We start from the raw sequence: 27,038 nt of genomic DNA, 5'->3' as shown, positions 1-27,038 counted from the left end.
GTCAGAAGTACGTTTAATTAAATATAATTGTAATTAAATATTTGATATTGATCATTTTTGATTAGCGTTCGAACAACTGGCCCTTAGTGACATCAAAGCTTTCTTGGTAGAGATTGTAATTCCAGAAGTTGGTGAAAATTAAACGAATATTTTAGCAACAATTCAATTGTTAATTAACAATTTACGATCGCAATAATAACCAAAATAATCATGATACATTGATCAAACTTATAAAGATTATAAAGATGAGATGCTTATTTAATATTTTATCGACAAAATATAAATTTTTCGTTTTTTTGCATAATTTTTAAATTTTGAAAAAAAAGTTATAATACGCTGGTCTAATTAGTATCTAAAGTACAAAGAAAGGTTATTTACCAGCAATTTTATTGCTGGAATCGAATATTCTGATCCTATATATTAATAATATAGGTTTGCAAAGTCCACAGATAGTGTGCTACTTTTTTTATTAACAAAATGGCGCCCCCAAATCGTGTTTTTTTCAATTATTGGTCTATAACTCCGAAGATTTTAAATTTACACCAAAAACACTCAAATAAAAATGCATCCCAATTTAATTCTACATAGAGGCATGATTTTCCCTATTTGGGCCGACGAAAATTTTCCTGGGAAAATGTGGATTTTCCAAACACAAAATCTCGAATTTTCAAATAAATTTTTTGGGCAAGTAATTATTTATCAATAATTAAATAACTTGGTGAAATAAAAGCTTTCTTGGTATAGATTATAACTGCAGAAGCCGGTGAAAATTAAATGAATATTTTAGCAACAATTCAATTGTTAATTAACAATTTACAGTCGCAATAACCACCAAAATAATCATGAGACATTGATCAAACTTAGAAAGATTATAAAGATGTGATGCCTATTTAATATTTTGTCGACAAAATATAATTTTTTTATTTTTTTGCATAATCTTTAAATGTTAAAAAAACAGTTATAAACAAATTAACATTTCTCAGAAATTGTTTATTATATTCTAATTTTAAAAAATACTTAAAATGCGTATTTCAAAGGTCTTGAAAATGAATGCTTTAAAAATTTTTTCCAACCATTTGCAAAAAAGTTATGAAACAGCAAAGTAAATATACGATTGCTCCGTTGTTTATAATTTGTTTTAATTGTTTCAAAGCTTAAAAGTGAGTCTGTGGTACAATCTAATTACTCAAAAAGAATATCAAATATCAGTTCAATGGTTATATATTAATCAAAGATTAAAAATACTTTTTTTGTACTTTTTAGCGCGAAAGTAGGCTTGCTACAGAGCCGGAGCTAAAATGTTCACTCGAAGCGACTGACACACAGCATACATAATACTATAATTTTATTTATTAAGTGTACGTCGCGCGGGCGGTCGTCGCTTCGAGTGAAAATTTTAGCTACAGTACTGTATTAGTCTACTTTCGCGCGTGTAAATTACAAAAAATATATTTATAATCTTTAATTAAAATATAACCATTAAACTAATAATCGATATTTTTTGTAAATAATTAGCTTGTACTTTAAACTCACTTTTACGCTTTGAAAGAATTAAAAAAATTAGTATATGTATAGATAGTAATCGTATGTTTACTTTGCTGTTTCATAACTTTTTTGCAAATGGTTGCAAAAAAGTTTTAAAGCATTCATTTTCAAGATATTTGAAATACGCATTTTAACTATTTTTTAAAATTAGAATATAATAAATCAGTCGGTCTTGACGGTCCAGTTAGCTGGGGCTCAGTCGATCGACAAGTTTAGTGGATTTGCGATTTGCGGTCGCTGGTTCGAGCCTCAGCTAGGTCATGAAATTTATAAAAGGCCAACGCCGTAGTATAAAACTCAATAGAGTCTACGGCTTGGTCTGGAATAAACTGGCGTCTGATCGGCCTATGGAGGAGCGGTACGGGAAGGGATAAGGGCTTCCGGCTTGGTGATACTCCTCCATAGATCCCTACCGAAGGGCGTTGACGCCTAAGAACGGTGTATACATAATAAAAACGTTCTGAGAAAGGTTAATTCGTTTATAACTATTTTTTTAAACATTTAAAGATTATGCAAAAAAATAAAAAAAATATATTTTGTCGACAAAATGTTAAATAGGCATCTCATCTTTATAAGATTTCAAAGTTTGATCAGTGTATCATAATTATTTTGGTTATTATTGCGACCGTAAAGTATCAATTAACAATTGAATTGTTGCTAAAATATTCGTTCAATTTTCACCAGCTTTTGGAACTATAATCCAAACCAAGAAGGCTTATAAGTTACCAAATTATTTCATTATTGGTAGATAATTACTTACCTAAAACTTTGAAAATTAAAGATTTTGTTGGGAAAACCCGCATTTTCCGAGGAAAATTTTCGTCGGAGCAGATCGGAAGAACATATCTCTATGCAGAATTTAATTGCGGTGAATTTTTATGTCAGTGTTTTTGTTGTAAAGTTAAAATCTTCGGAGTTATAGAGCAATAATTGAAGAAACACGATTTTCGGGCGCCATTTTGTTTATAAAAAAAAGTAGCACACTATCTGCGGACTTTGCATACCTATATTATTAATATATATAATCATAAGCTTCGATTCCAGCAATAAAATTGCTGGTAAATAACTTTTCCCAAAAATGGCCTATTCTCTGATAATCAACCCAGACTATAGTAATACCAGTCTGACTTTTGGATAAGAGTTAAATGAAAGGGTAACAAATCAATTGGATGTTCTATGTTCGGTCCGACAAAATACATGGAACATTTTCATAATCTGACGTTCCAAATTTTTAAACTGTTCCACAATTAAAACTTTCCCTGTTCCAGTGTTCCCGTACATCAAAGTTTGTCCGACTAGACACCGTTAAGCTATTAACAAATTTTCAGCTTGCTATTAATAAACTTTAATTTTGGTACGCGCAGTGGCGAAGGGTCCGTGTAACCACTGTTACCACTGGTAACAAATACAAATCTTGCAAATAAATATTTTATGACTACTACGAAATAATTCCATTTATATTTTTTACCATCAGAAATACTTGTTAATAGTACCTAATTTAATTCAGTAAATAGCCAACTAGACGCACGAAAATATTGGCGAGATATGTGAATCCATGGCACGTAATCTATTATTATGCTGTTACCAATACTGGCACTGGTAAACGGTACGCAGGAGAAACCTCGCTTCGCTCGGGACTAGCTCTGAAAATTTTGAAGGAGCTACGGGTCTAGAGACGGCGCGCGAGCACGCTGTACATATCAGTAGTGTCACCATTTTGAAGATTGGTAACGTTGGTTTAGTACCTATTACAGATTACAGTGTGCGCGCATTTAAACATGGAAGAGTGTTGCTACGTATTGCGTAACTGATCAACTACTTGAAAAGTCATTCTACTTGTATATTTTTTTATATATTATTTTAAAGAAAAAAATGATATTATTGAAAATGGAAGAATTAAAATATAAACAATAGTTTTCAAAATCTGTTCTTTTTCCTACTTGTTCATTTTTTTATGTTAATTTTATGGTAGAATAATATGTTTAGTTTGTTTATTATTTATTGTTATACCTGTTACATATACATAATTACATACATACACACACCCAAACTTATATGGAATCACCATGTATTTCAAAGTAATATTTATTTCTTTTGAAAAAACTTGATATTGTTGCGAAGATTAAAGGTTTTTATTGAAAATAAACAAATATACAAGACAATCGGATAGTACAGCCCGGTACGGTATAGATTATTTGCTTGAGTTGCAAGTTGAACGAAAATAAATAAACTAATTTTTGCGTCAAAAAACGAAAATATGCCTCATGTGGGGTTATAGAACTTACAACGAGGAAAGATTATTGGTCTTGTGGAGAAAGTAATGTTCTCAGATGGACATAGCTGCAGAGCTAGGCGTAATACAGGGCGTTCTGTCCAAATCATATTATGCTAGGTAACAGGAACTAGGAAAGCTCAAAAATAAAGCAAGGAAATGTCGCCAAAAGTAATAACGGCTCTCCATGATCGTTTAATTGTCCAATCAGCTGGAAGACACCCAACCATTTCTCACCTGCAGCTCCAAAGGCAGCTTTTGGAAGCTACATGTGTATCTGTTTCAGTTGAAAGGATAAGAAGAAGAGTTCGTACCAAGAAGTATACAGCAGGTGACAGTTATAGGTTCTCGAGTTATCCAGGCAGCACAAGATTGATCGCCTAAATTGGTGTCTTCACCACCAAAACTGGAACATTGGGAATTGACAAAATGTGCTATTTTCAAAAACAGTCAGAATTTAATGTAATCAGATGGAAAATCAGATGACCCACGAAATCGTGTACTTAGAGGTCGAGGAAGACAAGCAAGAACGAAAACTGTCACATCTGTTCACAAATATACAAGGGGAAGTGTAATGTTCTGGAGAGGAATTGTGAGCCGTAAAAAAACTCCTTTAATTTTCATACAATCAATTTTAACTGCTCACAGGTATGTCAGGCTCTGGAGAGGCGCAACAGGAGAAAATTTAATTTTATTGCATGATAATGGACCTCTACATACCATTAGAGTGACTACAGACATAATTGAAGCAGAAGGTATCCCTTGTTTGGAGTGGCCTGCTTGCTCACCCGAGCTTAATCCTATAGAGTATTTGTGGGATACGCTTAAAAGAAAAATTAGAGCTCGCCGGGATAATCCACAAAACACCGCACGGCTAGTACAAGCTGCTTTTAAAGGATGGAGCAACCTACCACAACAAAATGTTGATATTTGATTAGGAGCGTGCCCACGCAAACTGAAGCTTGCATAAAGACTAGAGGTGTTAACACTGACTACCACAAAATACAAAAAAATAAATTAAAATAAGTTAAACGTTATTCGTTTGACATTGAAATTTTGTATGCTATTGACTTTAAAACAACTACTTTCAATTTGTTTGTTAAATACGTTATTGTGTTATTTAATTGTTTCTACAATTAAACAAAGAAACAAAAGATAATAACAAGGACATCTATAACATTAAACAAGTAATGCATTCCATAGTAGAATTCGAAGCACCGCATGTCAAGAGAATAATTCCGCAATGTAGTAGATGTCAAAAATACAACCACACAAAAAACTTTTGCAATAAACAACCGTGCTGTGTCAAATGCGCAGAACCTCATTACACTAAAGAATGTCCAAGGAAAACCAGAGACAGTAATGTTAAATGTGCTAACTGTGGTGAAAATCACCCCGCAAATTATAGAGGGTGTGAAGTTCACAAACAATTACAAAAACTTAAATTCCCTAACTTGAGACGACACAACGCGAGGACAAACCAAGATAGAACTACAACAGTCAACTATGTGCAACCTGGAATAACATACGCACAAGCAACGCAAGCAGTTAACCAGCAAGCCTCCAACCAAACTACTACACAACATATACCAAATCAAACTAATAACCACACAGACATGTCAGAACTGAAAGACATGTTAAAAAAACTGACGGAACAAATGAGCACTATGCTCAACCTCCTGACCATGATTCTCAACCAGAAATGACTCAGTTACTAAAGCTAGTATTATGGAACGCCAATGGCTTAAGTCAACATGTAGAAGAATTAAAACTATTTATTAACACACAAAAAATTGACATAATGCTGATTACAGAAACTCATTTTACATCCAAAAACCACATCAATATTCCACGATTTACAACTTATCATACGCAACATCCCAACGAAAAAGCACATGGAGGCACTGCAATAATAGTTAGTAATAAACTAAAGCACTACGAAATACAAAAACATGAATGCGACTATCTACAGGCCACCAGCATTGTTGTGGAAGATCAACTAGGCCCACTAACAGTATCAGCTATATACTGTCCGCCAAAGCACAATAACAAAACGGAACAGTTTGAAAATTTCTTTAAAACATTAGGAAATAGATTTATAGCAGGAGGAGATTTTAATTCTAAGCATACTACCTGGGGATCCAGAATTATTACCACAAAAGGCAGAGAACTTCTTAAAGCTATAAATGCGACCAATGCAAATTACCTCACCACAAGGGAACCAACTTACTGGCCTACCGACAATGCAAAAATACCTGATCTACTCGACTTTTATATTGTTAAAGGGATTAATGTTAAATTGGCAAAAGTAGAATCTTGTTTCGATCTACCCTCTGACCACTCTAGCGTAATCGCGACATGGTATGCACAAATAACAAACAGTACTAAACAACCATCACTATACAGTAACAAAACAGACTGGAGCATTTTCAAGACTAAACTAGATGAACTAATTGACATAAACATCCCATTGAAAACAGAAAGTGACATCTACGCAGCAGTAGAAAATCTTCAGAAATCTATACAAGAAGCTGCTTGGTATGCTACCCCTGACTGCTACCAAACAGAATTGAAAGAGAATTGCCCAACTGTAATAAAGGAAATGATTGCTAGAAAGAGAAAAATAAAGGAAGAGTGGCGAAGAAAAAGAACACATGAGAACAAGGCGAAATTAAATAAAATCACCAAGGAAATTAAACTACAATTGCATAATATCAAAAATAACAAAATACAAGAATATCTTACAGGTTTATCAGCAAACGCAGATAGTGAATATACCCTTTGGAAGGCCACGAGAAAAATCAAACACCCGAAACAACAAATACCACCAATACGAAACCAAGAGGGAAACTGGTGTAGAAATAATAAGGAAAAAGCCGAAGCATTTGCAAATCACCTCACTAATGTATTCCAGCCACATCCCATGGAAGATGGTGACACAGAGGAAGAAATAAATAACTTCCTGGAATCGCCCTACCAGATGGATTTACCTATACAAAAAATCACCACTAAAGAAGTTAGAAATATGATCCAGCATGAAATCAGTCCAAAAAAAGCTCCAGGGTATGACCTGATCAACGGGAAAGTACTGCAGCAATTGACATGCAAAGGTCTGAAAATGATAACGCAAGTATTTAATGCAATATTTAGGCTAGGTTACTACCCAGAACAATGGAAAGTTGCTCAAATTATTCTCATACCTAAGCCAGGGAAAAATAAAACTCAGGTGACTTCATACAGACCAATAAGCCTGCTACCTGTTCTATCAAAAATTTTGGAAAAACTTCTCCTTAAACAATTATCCCCAGTTATAGAAGAAAGGAAACTAATTCCCCAACACCAATTTGGGTTCAGAACACAACACGGAACGATAGAACAGGTACATAGACTGGTAAAACACATCAGAAGTGATCTAGAAAATAAAAGGTATTGTTCTGCTGCATTCCTGGACATTGGTCAGGCCTTCGACAAGGTATGGCATGCTGGTATGCTCTTTAAACTAAAGAAAAACCTTCCTCATCCTTTTTATCAAATCCTAAAAAGCTATATTTCCAACCGACATTTCCTAGTCAAGCAGGATAATGAATACACAAGCCTAAGACCAATAAAAGCCGGAGTACCACAAGGAAGTGTCTTGGGACCGATATTGTACTTGCTCTACACTGCTGACCTACCCACAAGTAACAAAACAACGTGTGCAACTTTTGCTGATGACACTGCTGTACTAGCCTCTCACCATGATCCAAATACAGCATCCAGAACCCTTCAGAAAGACCTTAATAATATACAAATATGGCTTAAAAAATGGAAGATAAAGGCGAATGAGAGTAAATCCATCCATGTAACCTTCACCATGAGAAGACAAACATGTCCATCTGTAACACTAAATGAAACTCAACTCCCACAAACCGATACTGTCAAGTACCTAGGAATCCATCTTGATAGGAGATTAACTTGGCAAAAACACATTTTTACAAAAAGAAAACAACTAGGAATAAAATTTCGAGAAATGTACTGGATCATCGGTCGTAAATCTCAACTATCACTTGAAAACAAACTGCTGATATATAAAACTATATTAAAACCAGTGTGGACTTATGGTATCCAACTTTGGGGGACAGCCAGTCAAGCTAACCTAGAAATATTGCAGAGATTCCAGAACAAAGTCCTTAGAACAATGCTGAATGCCCCTTGGTACGTGCCAAACTATGTGATAGAGCAAGACCTCAATGTGCCATCCATAAAAACAGTAATAACGGAATATTACAAAAAATATTCCAAGAGACTAGAATCTCATCCAAATGAGTTAGCCAGCAACCTTACTGATGACCACAATGATGTACGACGCCTGAAGAGATTCAAAGTAGTGGATCTAGCAAGAAGATTCGAATAATCTGTGATAACTAAACTTATTTTAATTTGTTTAATTTAATTTATGTAAAGAGGGTGATCACTGGATCTCCCTCTACAGGTCAAAATTTTCAATTTTTGTCAAATAATTTACCTATTGTTCTCAGTTGAGGACAGATTGTAAATATTACAACATTAAATAAAAAAAAAAAAAAAATTTAATTGTTATGTGTTTGTTATTAAATTGCTTTAAAATAAATATTGTTTGACTTCGTGTGTTCGTTTTTTTAAATTCGCCCGAAATAATAAGAAATAGCAGGTGATTCCATATAAGTTTGGGTGTGTGTATAATTTGGGAATAGTGATTTGTTTAATTTTATCCCACAGGATTGAAAACAAAAACTTATATTTGGGCGGTTCAAAATATTTTTTTAAATAGGATTTTTTACATCTGGTTTTGGTAACACTTTAGAAAAACTCACGCGTCGCCACTGGGTACGCGGGATCCAGGCCTATGTAGTCTTTGGGTGCCCGAGAGGTTTTCATTGTGCTACATTTTGTTCACTTTGTCCACTTTTTGAATAACTGACTTTACATAGTTTTGTTTCACTAATACAGAGGACATGGGACATCACACACACGCTTATGGTAGAAAACACACACTAAAACTGGTAGTAAAGGGCCTTCATTGGTTTTCTCAGCAGTAAAATAAAAATATATATTATATAACGTTATTTACATCTAAAATACATCTGGGCATTTTTGGCTTCAATATATTGTACAGACACATTCTTAGAAATGAGGATCAGTACTAAATTATGCCAAACTGACAGTAGATATATCCTTTTTATTGGAATAATTATTAGAGCAATTTACTTCCGTACTTCTTATATCCCTTTACTTACAGTAAAATATTCGTTGTCGCGTTATTCCAAAACAGTCCTATATTCATGGAATAGACTGTAGTATGTTAACAATGGTTCTTCCCCTTGACCATTTTTCCAAAGAATTGCCGAAAATCAACTAGACTCTCGCACGCAGCGGCGCGCGGCGTGCCTCAATATCCAAACCGTTCGGGTACAAGTTGCACGAGTGCACGTGCACGACCATAGATAGGTTCAAGTTGGTTCAAGTTCAGTCTACTTCTGGATGTTAAAGCATAACTTTGTGCGTTCGACTTCGACTCGATCCCGGCGTTTACCGCAACGCAATGTACATGCTGTTGCAAATGCCTTCCATATTATTTACTTACTTGCTCGTATAAGCGTGGCTTTAGGAACACGAGGTAAATATTTATACACTACATAATAATATATGTACCTATTTACTAGATTTGTATAATGTTAAATAATTAAATCCTTTGTTTATCGACCGTATATTATTTAAAATAATCTTGAATTATATCAGAATCAGGTTCTGTCGGTTTGGAATTAACAATTCTTGGTATTTCCTCATATTTTATTATATTTGAATAACTGATTGTTGGCTTCATCAGAGGTTTAACACTATAAAGTCGGGCTTAGCTTACTAGTCCAGGTCGCATCTGTTTTGGGATGGACGTTGAGAGGTGACTCAAATTTTTTTGCAGAAATTGCTTGAAAATAACTCAAATAATAATATTTAAGTTATCCTCCCACTCAAAATGGTCCGGAACATTGTTTAAATAATCAAAATGTCAAAATATGAGAGAGAAATTCAATTTTTTTATTGGTTTTCTGATTACAACTTTAAAACTATTCATTTCTGAGAAAAATTGTACTGACATATAAAAGTTGCGTAATTAAATTTCCTACAATATAGAATGGGTTAAAAATTTAAAAAATAGTCACCCTTATTGCAAAATAGCAATAATTGCGAAAAAAACCATACACAAATAAGTATTCGCATTTTACGTTTTTCAACCATTTATGCTACACTTAGGACCTTCACATTTTACCCAAACTGCAAAACAAAACTGTAAATTTCATTAGGATCGGTTAAATATATTTTGCAAAATAAATTTTGCAATCCAGCTTTCGCAAAAAAAATCATTTTTTTTTAAATGTTGCAGGACTGAAAATAAAGCAGATAGCAAGTTGATTTTTTTTTGCTTATAGAAGTGTACTGTACCTTTCATTTGCAATTTGCAAAATACAAATCGAATAATTACCACGGCGTCAGGAAATTTTTTAAATAAACATTAATTTTTGGTGCTACGCGCAGGACAGCGGTGTTCGATTCAGTTGATTTCCACCAAAATTTCTTCCAATATTTATCTACTAATATATTATTTTCTTACTCTATATTTTCTTGTATTTTAATATTTTAATTCCACAAAAATCAAACTAATTTTATTATTGTTTGTGAAATATTGTTTAAACAATTGCACATGTTTAAAAATAATAAACTTTTATTCTCTAAGTTAAAATATATGAACAAAGAAAGTTTTTGCTAAAAAAAGTGTTATTTCAAAGGATAGAGTATGTGTTTTTATTTTGCAATAAACAAATTGCAAAATGTATTAATCATTATCAAAGGTCATTGGAATGCCCAATCAGAGCAAACTATCCGCTGTCCTGCGCGTAGCACCAATAATTAATGTTTATTTAAAAAAATCCTGACGCCGTGGTAGTTCATGGATTTTAATTTTGCAAATTGCAAATGAAAGGTACAGTACACTTCTATATGCTTAAATTTCAACTTACTATCTGCTTTATTGTCAGTCCTGTGACATTTTGAAAAAATGAATTTTTTTTGCGAAAGCGGAATCGCAAAATTTATTTTGCAAAATCTATTGAACCAATCTTAATGGAATTTACAGTATTGTTTTACTGTATCATAAAGTTTTTCTTTGTGAAATATAAAGGTCCTAAGTGTAGCATAAATGGTTGAAAAACGTAAAATACTCTGGGCTAATTAGCAAAATACAAGGAAAAGTTATTTACCAGCAATTTTATTGCTGGAATCGAATCTTATTATTGTATGTATTAATAATATAGGTATGCAAAGTCCGCAGATAGTGTGCTACTTTTTTTATAAACAAAATGGCGCCCGAAAATCGTGTTTTTTTCAATTTTTGCTCTATAACTCCAAAGATTTTAACTTTACACCAAAAACACCCAAATAAAAATTCACCGCAATTAAATTCTGCATAGAGACGTGTTTTTCCCCATTCATTTCGACGAAAACTTTCCCCGGAAAAAGCGAGTTTTTCCAACAATATCTTTAATTTTCAACTAAAATTTTAGATAAGTAATTGTTAATCAATAATTAAATAACTTGGTAATGTAAAAGCCCTTTTCGTATAGATTATAATTCCAGAAGCCGATGGAAATTGAATAAACAGTTTAGCAACAATTGAATTGTTAATTAAAAATTTACAGTCGCTATAATAACGACAATAATTATATTGCATAAGAATAACTATTATTTTTTCATAAAAATACACTATACCTATCTAATGTACTTTACAGAATTAAAATTGGAATATTTAATATAAACAAATTATAAACTTATAAACAAATAGAATCTCTCGGGAAATATTAAACTAAATTAAATTATGAAAACGGCATTCGAAAATCAGCCGCAGGACGCTTCTTTTAAAAGAAAAAATGTTTAATTATTACGAGTGGTTCCGGAGATACAACCGTCAAAGTTGACCGGAATTTACGGCAAAGATATAAACAATAGGATCATACTTTTCAAACCATCACCTTTTTGTTTTTGTCCTCTTTCTCCACACCAATTTTCATATCTTTAAAATACTTATAATGTATATTATTATAATAAAAACTATCGATAATACGTGTGAAAATTGCCAAAAATATCAAAATTCCAATCAAAAATTAGGTTGGAGAAAATGTAACCCTCAAAGTTCAAAATCAGTATACGTTAAAAATTTCTCGGCTTCTCATTTTCTCGGCTTCCCATGGAGCAATTTCCTTCATTCTTTTTTTGTTCACTAATAACTCGAGTAGAGCCATCGAAATAACGCATTATTAAATGTCAAACTTGCTTTTGTTTTGTTATAATAGATTAATTTATTTATAAGAACAGAAAACTACATATTTTTTTCAGTTGTTGGCTTTTTTTTAGATAAACTTACTACAAGTGTACCTTTTAAAGTTAAAAACATAAATATTCTCATTTGAAAGCTGTATAATTATTTAAACAATTTTTATTTAAACAAATTAAAATTTTGTGTTATAATAAATAAATTAATTTATTATAACAAAACAAGAGCAAGTTTGACATTTAATAATGCGTTAGTTCGATGGCTCTACTCGAGTTACTTGGGAACAAAAAAAGAATGAAGGAAATTGCTCCATGGGAAGCCGAGAAAATGCATTTTTTAACGTATACCGATTTTGAACTTTGAGTGTTACATTTTCTCCAACCTAATTTTTGATTGGAATTTTGCTATTTTTGACAATTTTCACACGTATTATCGATAGTTTTTATTATAATAATATATGTTATGAGTATTTTAACGATATGAAAATTGGTGTGGAGAAAGAGGACAAAAATAAAAAGGTGATGGTTCGAAAATCATGATCCTATTGTTTATATCTTTGTCGTAAATTCCGTTCAACTTTGAAAGGTTGTATCTCAGGAACTGCTCATCATAATTAAACGTTTTTTCTTTTAAAAGAAGCGTCCTGCCGCTGTTTTTCGAATACCGTTTTTACAATTTTATTTGGTTTAATATTTCCCGAGATATTCTATTTGTTTATAAGCCAAAAAATTCTTTATAATTTTAAAATATTCCTGAGGCCGCTTAAATAGTCCAATTTTAGTTCTGTAAAGTACATTAGATAGGTATAGTGCCTTTTATGAAAGAATCATAGTTATTCTTATGCACCATAATTATTGCCGTTATTATAGCGACCGTAAATTTTTAATTAACAATTCAATTTTTGCTAAACTGTTTATTCAATTTCCATCGGCTTCTGGAATTATAATCTATACAAAAAGGGCTTTTACATTACCAAGTTATTTAATTATTGATTAACAATTACTTATCTAAAATTTTAGTTGAAATTAAAGATTTTGTTGGAAAAACCCGCTTTTTCCGGGGAAAGTTTTCGTCGAAGTGAATCGGAAAAAGCACGTCTCTATGCAGAATTTAATTGCGGTGAATTTTTATTTGGATGTTTTTGGTGTAAAATTAAAATCTTTGGAGTTATAGAGCAAAAATTGAAGAAAACACGATTTTCGGGCTCCATTTTGTTTATAAAAAAAGTAGCACACTATCTGCGGACTTTGCATACCTATATTATTAATACATACCATCATAAGATTTGATTCCAGCAATAAAATTGCTGGTAAATAACTTTTCCCAAAAATGGCCTATTCTCCGATAATAATCAGCCCAGACTAAAATGCGAATACTTGTTTCTATGGTTTTTTCGCAATTATTGCTATTTTGCAACAAGGGTGACTATTTTTTTAAATTTTTAACCAATTCTATATTGTAGGAAATTTAATTATGCAACTTTTATGTCAGTACAACTTTTCTCGAAAATGAATACTTTTCAAGTTATAATCAAAAACCGAAGAAAAAAATCGAATTTTTCCTTCATTTTTTGACATTTTAATTATTTAAACAATGTTCCGAACCTTTTTGAGAGGGAGGATAACTCAAATATTATTATTTGAACAAAAAAACGTCAAATAAACGTCAAATTGAAAGGCAGTTTATTTAGAAGTCCTCCTAAAAATTATTAATTTTTAAGGTTTTTTCTTAACTTTTTGAGTATTGCTAGTTTTATAAAGAAGTACTAAACTAGTGTTCTGTAAGAAAGTGTGAAATTTCGCGACTAGAAGCTAAATTTCAGAAAACAAGTAATATGGAAGGTATACCACCAGAACCTCCAGATAAAGAGAAATTTTATGTAGAAATGGAAGGAGATGGGATGATGGAATATGAGGAATTAAATAAAAATAGGCTAAATAATAAGGTAACAAACAAACAAAACCAAACAAGTAGCACTATTGAGGTAAGTAACAAATTTAGTTCCCATGACGATGAAACTTTGACAAATTTAAATCAAACAGATAAGTCAGGTAAGCAAAATTTAAATAAAGTAATAAATTTAAGATTAAAACATAGATATCAATTTGGAGATAATGCACCTTATATAATACATATAGAAAATAAAAACGGTAACACCGGTCGATTACACAGGATCGGCACGGCCCGATTGATTTTAAGTTCAGTATCTGAAATTGAAAATAATATCACACAAATTACAATAGTTGGTAGAAATAAAATCAAGGTAGAACTAAATAATTTTGCTAGTGCTAATAAATTAATTGATTCTGAAATTCTAAAAAGCCAACAGTACGAGGCATATATTCCAACGTTTTTTACTCAAAAGAAAGGTGTTATAAAATTGGTAGATAAAGAGATAGAAGACAATGATTTATTATCATTAATTAAACCTAGATTTGGAATTAAGTTCGAAGTATTACATGTAAAAAGAATTATGCGGAAAGTGATTCAAGATAATGGTAATACTATTTATGTAAAAACAGGAACCGTAATTGTCACTTTTAAAGGTCAGTCTATACCAAAAAATGTAATAATAGAAAAAATGATATACGAGGTGGAACATTATACACCCAGAATAATCCAATGTTTAAAGTGTTTGAGATTTGGGCATATAAGTGCTCAATGTAGAGGAAAAGATAGGTGTGAAAGATGTGGCGAAGAACACAACAAATCTAATTGTTCCAATCCGAATAATGTACTTTGTGTATTGTGCAAAGGAAACCACAGCGCTACTGACAAGGGAGCAGATTGTACAGAAAGACAAAAACAGGAATATATTAAAAAAGTTATGAATAATGAAAATATAACATATTATGAAGCTAATAATAACTATAAAAAATATTATTCAACAGTAAGCAAAGAACAAGAAAATACTTCAAATAAATATACAATATATAAACGAAAGCGAAATAAGAAAATTTATTCTAGTAGTGTAGATAAAGAAACAATGGAAGCACGCAGAAAAATTTTGCAAGCACCAAAAGTACAAAGTCATCCTTGTTATAATCTTAATAATCCCATTTATTCTAACAAAACACAAACACAAAACGATAATCAAAATAATATAGGAGAAATAATAGTAAATTTTATTTCAGCAACATTAAATCAAATTAATCACAATTTAGATAAAAAAACGTTGGTATTATTAAAAAACAATATTTCACAATTATTATTACCTCGTGATGGCTAACGTTTCATTTCTTCAATGGAATGCGAGATCAATTAAAACAAATAAGGGTTATTTAGAAAAATTCTTGTATGACAATAAAATAGATATAGGATTAATATCAGAAACTTGGTTAAAAAAAAGTAATTTTATTAACTTTACTGGTTATAATGTCTTTAGGAATGATAGAGATGACGGATATGGTGAAGTAGCCATAATTTAAAAAAAATTGATTAAATTTTACAACAGTCCTACTTTTCACCAAATCAATGACATAATGTGCAATAGCATATCAATTAAAATTCAATCCGGCAAAAAGATAAATATTTATTCAATATACGTAAAACCCAATCTTAAAATCACAGTAAATGAATGGAAAAAGTTTTTTAATAGTCTAGAGAAGCCTTTTATCATTGGTGGTGATTTTAATAGTCACAATTATGTTTGGGGTTGTAGTACTGTAGACACTATAGGAAAAAATCTGTTAGAAGCTATTGAGGACTGTAATCTTGTAATTTTAAATAATGGTAAAGAAACTTTGATGCGTAGACCGAATAGCAATAATAAATCTGCAATAGATCTTACAATATGATCAGCAAATATTAGTCATTTTTTCGATTGGGATGTTGTGGACGAGACATTAGGATCAAACCATTTTGCTATTGTTATTAAGTCAAATATTAATGTTAATAAAGCGGAATGTGTAAATACAAAATTCCAGTGGAACATAAATAAAGCGGATTGGTCTCTTTTCTCTTCTATCACTGATAATTTCATGGAAATTGATAATAATTTAAGTTACCAACAATTTTTAAATAAATTAAACGAATATTGTAAGATATGTATACCGGAGAAGAGAACAGGGACTAATCCACGATTTAGAAAAACTTGGTGGAATGACAATTGTAAAAAGGTAATACAAGAATAAAAATTAGCTTTACGCAAGTTTAAACTACAGTCTAATATACAAAATTATATAAATTATAATAAATGTGTAGCAAAAACCAAAAAAGTTGTATTAGAGAGTGTAAGCGTAATGCTTGGAGAAATTTTTGTAAAACTTTAAACAAAAATACACCAATTAAAGATATGTGGAATCAAGCCAAACGATTACAAAACATTTTTAAACCACAAGTAAATCCAGTGACGGAAGGAGAATGGGTTGAGGAGTTTTTAAGAAAATTATGTCCAGATAATATATTTTCAAAAATTAATGTAATGGAAAGGAAAAATTCTAACCATCCACTTTCAGTTCCATTTAGTTTCTGTGAATTAGAAATAAGCCTTAAGAATAAAAAAATACTTCTCCAGGTATAGATAATGTACATTATATTATGTTGGCCAATTTACATAAAAAAAAAAGAAACACTATTAAATATTTTTAATCAAATATGGCTATCAGAAGATATTCCAGATAACTGGAGAGAGTACCGGGTGATTCCTATTCTCAAAACAAATCGGAATCCTGATTCAGCAGAATCTTATAGAGGTATTTCATTGAGCTCCTGCATAACAAAAACACTGGAAAGAATGATAAAACTTAGGCTCGAAAGTTGGCTAGAAAAAAACAATAAATTATCTCAAACACAATTTGGATTTCGAAAAAATCATTCTACTGTGGAAGCAGTGAGCCATTTGGTAACAGATATCAATTTAGCGTTTACGAAAAATTCTTCAGTAATAGCTCTTTTATTAGATGTCGAAGCAGCATACGACAACGTTAATTTAAATATACTATATAACAAAATGATACAAATAGGTCTCCCAGAATGTTTCTGTCAAAAAATAATAAAATTGTATGACTGTAGAAAAATTTATATATCGGTAAATAATAACACATTTGGTCCAGAACTAGCGATGGGTGGTTTACCTCAAGGAGGAATATTAAGCCCTTTGTTATATTTAATTTACACTTCTGATATAGAAAAAAAATTAAACTCAACAAAAATTTTACAATTTGCAGATTATATAGTTATTTATCAAGAAAACAATAAAATAGAAAATGCAGTCAAATCCATTGAAGAAGGAGACAAACATATTAAAATATGGAGTGAATTACATGGATTAAATATATCTGATTCCAAAACCAAATTATGTATTTTTACAAGAAAACGAAAAGAAATACCCAATCATATCTTAATAAACAATTATATCCTATCCTGTACAAAGTTATGTTAAATATTTGGGTATTACTCTGGATAGACAGCTTCTCTGGAAAGAACATATAGACCATATAGTTAAAAAAACAGAAAAAGGCATAAACCTTCTTCGATTCGTATCACACTTACGTTGGGGAGCAGATCCAAATATTTCTTTGTTGCTATTTAAAAATAATATAAGAGCTATATTCGACTACGGATCAATATTATACAGTGACGCATCACAGTGTCATTTAAATAAAATAGACAAAATCATTAATAAATCCCTTAGATTGTGTATAGGAGCCCTAAGAAGTACACCGATAAATAATCTACAAGTTGAATGCTGTGAAATACCGATGGATATAAGACGAAAAAAACTTGGCATCAGCCTTTTAGTTAGATTGTATGAAAAAAAGGCAAGTTTAATTTCCAAAATACATCAACTGTTTTTAGCAGACTTGACAGAAGAATATTGGATAAAAAAGAAAACTCTAAATATAGTAGATTTATATTCAAAAATGATAATATATGATAAACAACTTTATAAATATGACATACACCCACATTATAATATCGACTTTAATACTATGGAACAAGTTCAGGTATGCTTTTTAAGGGACTATAGCAATTTGCCTCTATCTTTAAGAAAATTAGTGTTTATCTCCGACAGTTCACAAATGTTCAAAGATTATTGTATGCTATATACAGATGCATCAAAAAATATTGAAGGTGTGGGGTGTGCCTATTGGGATAGCAGTAATAAAATTAGTAAAATGTTTAAACTAAATTCTATTATGAGTATATATACAGCTGAATTAATAGCGATAATGGAAGCACTAAAATATTTATCTAATATAAATCATTCAAAGTTTATAATTTTTAGTGACAGTAAAAGTTCTCTTAGTAAAATTACTGCTATAAATCCTAAATCAAAAGTGAACTACATTGAATTATATATCATAAATAAAATTAAAGAACTTCAGCAACAAGGAAAGTCTGTTAAGTTGGCATGGGTTAAAAGCCACTGTGGAATAACTGGAAATGAAATGGTAGATGAATTGGCTAAAAACGCGGTGACACAAGGAGTATTAACCCATTATCTTTGTACGCCAAAAGATATTGAATAAAATTCATTCAAAGAGATTAAGAAATAATGGAAAGAAAGGTATATTGATGAAAACGTAAATACAGGAAACCACTACAGATCAATCAGAAACTATATAACGGATAAACCTTGGTTTTCTAAAATGGAGTCGACAAAAGATATGACAAGAACCATATGCAGAATGAGATTTGACCACTGTCTTACTCCATCATATTTATTTAAAATTAATATAGCTGATAGTCCACAATGTATTTGTGGACAGTTGGGCAATCTACAACACAAAATTTGACCTGGTCTCTTATCTCTAATAAAGTTAATATGTTTTTAAATACACTGTATTCTTTGACTGATGTCCACCATCCCATTAATTTAAATTATTTATTAACATTAGAAAATAATGAGTTGGTATACCGACTATTGTATAAACATATTTTAGATATTAAGCTTAAATTGTAATTGTAAAATATAGAGTATTTCTTGTAAATTGTTTTATGTTAAAAGAAAAAGAAAAGAAAAAAAATATAAAAAAAATTAAAAAAATAAAAAAAAATAAAAAAAAAACAAAAAAAAGAAAGAAAAAATATAAAAAAGATATATAAAAAAATAGAAAAAAAAATATATAATAATTAAAAAAATATGAAAAAAATATATAGATAAAAATGAATGACGAACTTGGACAGTCCATAGTAAAATAGCTTTCGAATTAAGTAGAGGGCTAAAGAAGAATGTTGCAGTTTTTGCTGTGGAACTCCGAGAACATCATTTAGAAATAAATAAATAAAAAAAATATATCAAAAATTATTAAAAAAAATACAAAAATAATTATTTATTAGTAGAATTGTTTATTATATTAGTGTAAGTTTTAGGATAAGATACGAAAAAATGACTAATAAAATAAAAAATAGTAAAATTGGCGAATGGATTTAGTGTCCGCAGTCATATAAACCCAAACAAACAACATATTATTTGAAAAATGAATAACCATTTTCAATTTGTTGAAACCATTGTTTTCAGTCTGGTAGGATGTAGAATAGCATTTTTGGATGTTGTTTTATGTGCTATTAGATTGAAAACTTAATTTTTTATTATTATTTGAGTTATTTTCAAGCAATTTCTGCAAAAAAATTGAGAGGACGTCACCTCTCAACGTCCAAATGTACTATTATTTTTACAGATGCGCCCTGGTCTATACCTACCTAGAAAGCCGGAAGGGATCATTTTGGCCCCACATTCTTTGATCAGTTAAAACTCAGTTTAAAGAAATTAAATCTACTCTAGACGATAGAATCTGATTTTATTTTTTACTTCCATTGTTTAACACATTCGCTGCCTATCAAAAACATTCGGAACACCATACAGTTTGCAGTTTTTGATATTTGCCACACATTGCCTTGTTACAGCCGCGGCAATGATTGGAAGTATGATTTCCTTTACAAGATATTTTCAACTGACATTTTTGTCGTTTTTGGATAGTAACAGTGATAGTTGTTGGCAGACCTGGTGTTGCTAGGCGTAGTTCCAGATTTCGGGAGGCAAGGTATGGGGTCCATAATTCTTCACACAGCCGAAGAATAAACTTACAAAGACTGAGTCTACTTCCAGTTATTTCTTTATAAATAATCCATGAATTTATTGCTTCCAAGTCAAGAGTATTATAAAACACGTACATAGGCCATCGTCTTGAAGTTACTTTTGTAGTATAAAGACGCGCCATTTGGTCCTCTACACCCACAATTGTATCTTTGTGTTCACTTGTGTTCACCAACAGTTTTATCTTTATTACGTAGATGATCAGTACCAGTATAAGGGTAACCATTTACAATAAACATATATAAATATAATTTTACCCATCCAACAGGAATTTGAAAGAAAGGCTCGTCGAATTTCCCAGAAAACGATAATAAATTACACAGGGCCAATTTGGCCCCTTTAGACTTCTATGGTAGATTTGTTAGAAAAACCATTTAATAAATTTAGTAAACAATATTTTTTTGTGCTAAATAAGTCTTTGTATCAAAATATTAAAAGTAATAAAATATGAAATTATTATTGCCTCAAATAAAAAAAACTACAATAAATTCAAATCGCAACAGGGGCCACATTAACCATTCCGACTTTCTAGTGTTAAGAGGTGGAATTGTTCACAAAAATTTGAGTAAACGTGTAATACATGCTAATGTTTGTCATATGTTTTGTGAACAATTCCACTTCTTACTCGTTTGATGAAGCCAACAATCTCTTATGTGTAGGTATCAAAAAGATTATACACACATGCAGCCAATTAGAGATATCTTGAGAACTAAAAATAACTGAATCGTGCAAACTGCAATGATGGGGTTTTGAACAGTGAACTGTTTAATGAAAATAGTTTCATCTATTTGCTACTTCCGGTTATACCGGAAGTTACTTATAAACCTCGTTTGTTAATGGGACACCCTGTATATTTTTACATTTTTGGATTGTCCTCGATGTCTTCTTCCTTAAAATATAAAGTTTTGTAATGTTATACTGGGTAGTTTAAAAATATTATTACGTTTTTTAAATTAATTTAGTAGCAACATTTAGGTACACCCTATAAAATTGTAATGATTTGACATCTAAAACTCTATTTATGTTCAAATGATGAATAGTCTACTATTATTAAACAGTATTAATATAGCGAAATGTTTAATTTCAGTATACATGGTTGGTCGAAACTCTTCTTCTTCTTCTTTGTGTGCCGTGCTTGTTTTCAAGCGTTGGCTATCGTAGTATTAACAAGTTGATGAAATGTTTCTCGGTCGGCAGCTATATGAAGCAATATTCCTCGATCGTTCGACCTGTCCATTGTCTAATGTTACGCAGCCAGGACAATTGTTTTCTTCCAACCCAGCGTTTTCCTTCGATTTTTCTCTGAATGATCAACCGGACAAAGCGATATTTAGGTCCTCTCATTATATGACCGAAGTATTAAAACCTTTCTAATTTTTATGACGTTAATCAATTCTCGCTCTTTGTGCATTGTCTAAAGCACACGTTCGTTGGATATGTGTGCTGTACATTGGATTCTGAGCATGCGACGGTATGCGTTCTGTAATTTGTTGAGATTCTTCATTTTTGTTGTCGAAGTTTCACATCCATAGAACAAAACGGACCAGACGTAGCAATTCAATACTCTTAAACGTAAACGTGTGGGTAATGAAAGACTTCTACTGCACAATAAAGAACGCCAGCTAATAAAGCTTTTTAGTGCAAGTTTTATTCTGGTCGAAATTTCTATATCACTTTCAACCCTGCAGTCAATCCAGCTACCCAGATATCTAAAGTGTTCCACCCTTTCCAGGATTTTGTTATCTAATTTTAGTACTGAATCTTCGATATTAATTTTTCCGGCCACCATCTAGTTTTTTTCTTTGCGTTGATTGTTAAGCCCTTTGCAATGCTTACGTTGTTTACGGCGTGTGCTGCTAGTTATTTACAGGGTTTGAAGGTTGTCAAATTCGGAATGAGTATTTTCTGAGTTTTCTTAAATGAAACACCCTGTATTTTAGGATTGTAATGAAATTATATTTTATGGTACATACTTTCTTCTTTCTTAAGCATTCCCTATACTTAACTGCTTGCATTTTTTGGAATCTTGGAACGCGTTTTCCGTGCGCTGATGTTGCTTCTAAGAAGATTGAATAATGAATAAGGTACCTATCTATTTTGAAATATTTTATGGTTTTACTCTAAAAACCCTGGTGGGCCTAGTAATGACGAATGATAATTTTGAGCCCGAAGCAATAGTAGGGGAGCATTGCATGCTTTTGCAATTATTAACACATTATGGGGACCTACTGTGTTGTGAAGATTAGGTCCAAAAATCAAAAAAAGTTAGGTGAAGTTTTCCATTGTAATGGTGACCTATTGTGCTGTGAAGGTTAGGTCCTAAAATCAAAAAAAGTTAGGTGAAGTTTTCCATTGTAATGGTGACCTATTGTGCTGTGAAGGTTAGGTCCTAAAATCAAAAAAAGTTAGGTGAAGTTTTCCATTGTAGTGGGGATTTTGCCATTTTTCAATTTAATTTTACATTTCCAAAAATCGTTTTTTCCGATTATAACGCCATCTATGCATAATTAGAAAAATGTCTCAAATAAAAGTAAATTGGAAAAGACTATAGGACTTGTACACAGTTCTAAGTAGGTCAAAACGGCAAACAGTGTATGTTCTCAAAAAATTTTTGATAGTGTGTACAAAAATTTTTTACACACTATCAAACATTTTTTGAGAACATACACCTGTTTGCCGTTTTGATCAAATAAAAGTTACTTATTTTTAGGTAAGCAATCCAAATCTGGAATAAAAAATGAAGGTTCCTATTTAGGATTTTAAAGTAACCCCCACCCCACCTCGGTGAAGGATCGTATTTGGTATCGTTCGATAGATTTTTGAAAAATATTGAGCACGCGTTTTTCAGTTTTTCGATCTGATGTTCATTTCGCGAAATATTCGCTTTTTTGTGAAACTTTGTGACTCGGAATTAAAACTTTGTGACTAGGTTATTTCCTTACGATCCGCTCAAATCGTCAGATTTTTGAAATATTCACTGTTTTCATGTATTAATTTATTATTGATAATTTATATTGATGCTTTTAATTCTATAAAAATGAAATAAATTTTTTTCTGTCTTCACTTTTTGCCGGGACCCGCTCTTTACTTCTTACGGGGATAACGGGGCCGCTCATCCCTCTCGTCGGCCCTGCCTGGATCGTCTATCGATCACAAAATTTAAAAGATTTAAAAAATATTAGATTGGGGACCTGCAGTACATTTCTTGCAGGCCCATTATCGCTGACCCTGTTTATGGCCGTGCAACTTTTCGCTAAAGTAGATACTCACACATTGCCTCGATCATTTTTTATAAATATTTGAACGCGAAATATCTCGCTTCTGCTTCTGAGATAATCAAGGTCAAGAACGGAAACAGTGAAAAGAAAACAGAAAAAACCTTTTCATTATAATATACAAACATCGTTAAAATTCATGACTCTGCATGGCTTTTTGGGTCTCGGTGAATTCGTAACTATTTTAATCCCCCATCCTAATTACAGGCCAACTCGTAACTCTGGCGCGCAGGTAATTCTTCGATAACCCACTAACTACCGGTGAATTAGTAACTTTCATTTTTAAGTAATGTTGATAATTTAATACCCGTATTCCAGGTATGTACCTGTAAAAATTACTCTCTTTGAAGGTGGTGTAAAAGGTATTCATCATTTATGTATTGTCTCTTGGAAGAGTTACTAGAGAAAATCCAAATAAATTTTGTGAAAATGACTGAAATTCTTGTAACAGATAACAGATTTCGTAATGAGTGCACGTGGGTGTAAGTTATTGGTGGTAAATATTTTTAAATTTCAATTAAAGAAAGTGCTAAAAAGTGGAAAACATTTATGGTACTTTTCTGCATCTGGTTTCAAGGCAACCTGTTATACCGACGGAATCATACGGCCTGCTATCATACGGCCCCTATTCTCATTTAAAAAAAATCATCGATTGCGTCATCACGTCCAGATGGATGACGTCACTAGTATGATATGTATACCAAAAAATTAGAATTTAAAAAATAAAAATCGACCTATTTCGGGATTTATCTCCAGAGACGCCCATTCTGGAGAAAATGAATTTATTCCAACTCAAACGTTCTCACTGTATTAGTTTATAAGCCAAAAAATTGTTTATAACTTTAAAACAGTGCTGAGGCCGCTTAGATAATCCGATTTTAATTCTGTAAATTGTATTAAATAGGTAGAGAGCCTCTTCATACGTAAAAAGATTAGCAAACTTCTAAATGGTCTACTTTCTATTCAGAAAGTTTTTAAAAAATTTGAACTTTTTTAAACAAATTTAGATTGCAAAATTATTATGCAAAATCTATCAGGTCGATTTTAATGAAATTTGGTGGACGATTTAAGTATGTTATAAGGATTTTCTATGCGAATTACGAAGGTTCTAAGTGCAGCCAAAGTTGTCGAAAAACACTGAATAAAAATAGGCTTATTTTACCCCCTTATTTTGTATTTATTGCTATTTTGCAGAAAGGGTAATAATTTAAGACATTTTTCACTAGTCGTATATCATAAAAAATTCAATTATGTTTATTTTAATTCCGTGCGACTTTGAATCGTTTTAAAGTTATAAGCAAAGAATGTAGAAAAAAATTAATGTTTTTCGAAATTTTTAAATATTTTAATTTTTTTATTAATGTTCCGGGCATATTTGAGAAGGAGCGTAAGTCAATTATTATTATTGAAGTTGTCACCTAACTTTATCTGCAAAAATCCGAATGCCACCTCGCACATCCACAAATAGACGTTTTTTTTACAGATCCGCCCTGGTCTATACATATAATATTGTTTCAATCAAAAGAGATTTCAATTTTTGTTATTTTTTTATAGGTACATATAATACACAACATGTTTTTAAGCAAACCAAGAACCATTCGCTTACATAATAATATGCTATATGCCCCGTGTTGGCTTAATCCGTTACTGTTCAAATTTATTTCTTACCTGTTAACCTAACAACTACCTGGGGTATTAGAATTAAATAATGGTTTCGAATTCACCTGTATAAAGTTGCGAGTTGGTCAGGTAGTAGAAAAGTTACAAATTGGCCGGTGTACATTTTGATTTAAAAAAGTTTGTCATTAAGAGTTACGAGTTGGCGTGTGTCCGGCTTTTTGATGCTATAGTCCAGGGGTGTCACCAATTAGTTTCCCTGAGGGTCCGTTTCGAAAACTTATGACACTTCCGGGGTCCGGAATCCTTTGTGGATTCTTGTTAAAAAATATCCCCTCTAAACAAATTAGAAGGGTGCTGGGTGAAATTTTCGGGCAGAAATTGTTTAACAATTTTTTTTAACAAATTCAAAGCATCACCTTTTTTCCCCGAAAATATGTTTTTAGCATTTTTGGGTCATCTTAAACAAAAAAGATCTGTCATTTTCCCAAAATTTCACAGATTTCGGGTTTTAAGCGATTTAAAATTTGAAAAATGAGAAAATAAGCATTTTTGAAGCTTGAAAACTCATGTTTAAATTATTATTTTTGCGGTTGTCAAGTGCCCAAATTGAAGTTTAAAGATTCAATTTGAAGATTCTGTTGAGAAATCGGGGCTTATTTCAATTATTTAGACCGTTGTTTTTAATTGTTAATTATGCGCAATAATTCCGGCGAAATAAGTCCTGATTAGTCATTAGAATCTTGAAATTGAATGAATAAACTTCAATTTAGGTACTTGGGCACCTGGAAACTAATAATTTACATATATGAGTTTTCAAGTATAAAAAATGCCTATTTTCGCATTGCTGATTTTTCTACTTGCTGATAACTCGAAAACTATCAACTTTTCAGAAATATGACAAGAGACCTTTTTTGTTTAAGATTACCCAAAAAAGGCAAAAAGGTAATTTTGAATTTGTTTATAAAAAATTGTTTCGCCCTACACCCTTCTGATTTGTTTAAATCCGCAAATTTGAATCCGCAAAAAAATCGAATCAGAAAGATTTAATTTTAGGCCAAGTAATGAAGCTTAAAATAGGACAAAACCTCGCAATTTTTACAGAATGGATCGATTTGCTTGAAAATTTGAGAATAAGTAGTGGATAGTCCAAGGATCAAAATCTATATCATGCCGAAAGGCGCTATTACCATGGGGGTGGTTGCCACCCCATCTCAGGGGTGGACATTTTTTATTATATTTTAATCGCAAAAGTTGCTAAAAACGTTCATTCTAAGTAAAAAACATTCTATACATTTTTCTGCTAAAATTGATAGTTTTCGATTTATTCGCCATCGAATGTGTTAGTTTTATATCGAAAAAATCAATGTTTTTAATAAGTTTTCTGCTAATAACTTCAAAAGTTTTCATTTTATCAAAACAACTTCACCTAAGAAAAATGTACCTTTTGAAAAAATAAAGAAAACAGTTTTTCTAATTTTCCTTTAAGACCAACAGTAATCGAGTTATACTTTATTATATGTTGGCCCGTCTTCGTCAAATGCTAAATATTGTAGTTTCAAAGTCAAAAGACGGGAAAACTATGCATTTTTCGAGGACAACTTGTTCAAACTAATTTAAAGTACTTACAAATATCTATCTCCAGATATAAAATAAGTCTCTAGCTCAAAAATTAAGTGACTTATAATGAAAAGAATGTCAGTCCCCATTTTTTTCAGCGAAAAGCTGATCGCAAGCAATCCCCTAATCACCACCCCAATTAAAATTAGTCAATAATCTTATTAGGTATTTTTTATTTATGTATTGTTAATAGGTTCTAGAAGTTTGACCGGCTTAGAATGATTAGTTAAAAAAAAATGGAGTAAAAGCGAATAACGAATTTTTGTAATTTAAAAAAAATGGCATTTTCTTGAGAATAGCAAGATTAGCATCAGAGATACGGAA

The 27,038-nt window shown here is 31.5% G+C and overlaps 1 protein-coding gene across 11 annotated transcripts in view; it reads left to right on the top strand.

Annotated features, from left to right (window-relative positions):
* The window catches only part of LOC114336930 (uncharacterized MFS-type transporter C09D4.1), a 467,061-nt gene that overhangs the window by 143,103 nt on the left and 296,920 nt on the right, over positions 1–27,038 (top strand). Inside the window, exon 1 of one of the 11 annotated variants that reach the window (XM_050641707.1) lies at positions 9,299–9,452. The exons of the other annotated variants lie outside the window; for them this stretch is intronic. The gene's annotated coding sequence lies outside the window, so the exon portion shown is untranslated. Of the gene's footprint in view, positions 1–9,298; positions 9,453–27,038 lie in introns of those variants that run through there. 11 annotated transcript variants of the gene reach the window in all.

Source organism: Diabrotica virgifera, chromosome 1 (genome assembly GCF_917563875.1).
Source record: "Diabrotica virgifera virgifera chromosome 1, PGI_DIABVI_V3a".
Classification (NCBI taxonomy): domain Eukaryota; kingdom Metazoa; phylum Arthropoda; class Insecta; order Coleoptera; family Chrysomelidae; genus Diabrotica; species Diabrotica virgifera.
The sequence above is the reverse complement of the archived record's forward strand: the minus strand, read 5'-3'. Positions and strand labels throughout refer to the sequence as shown.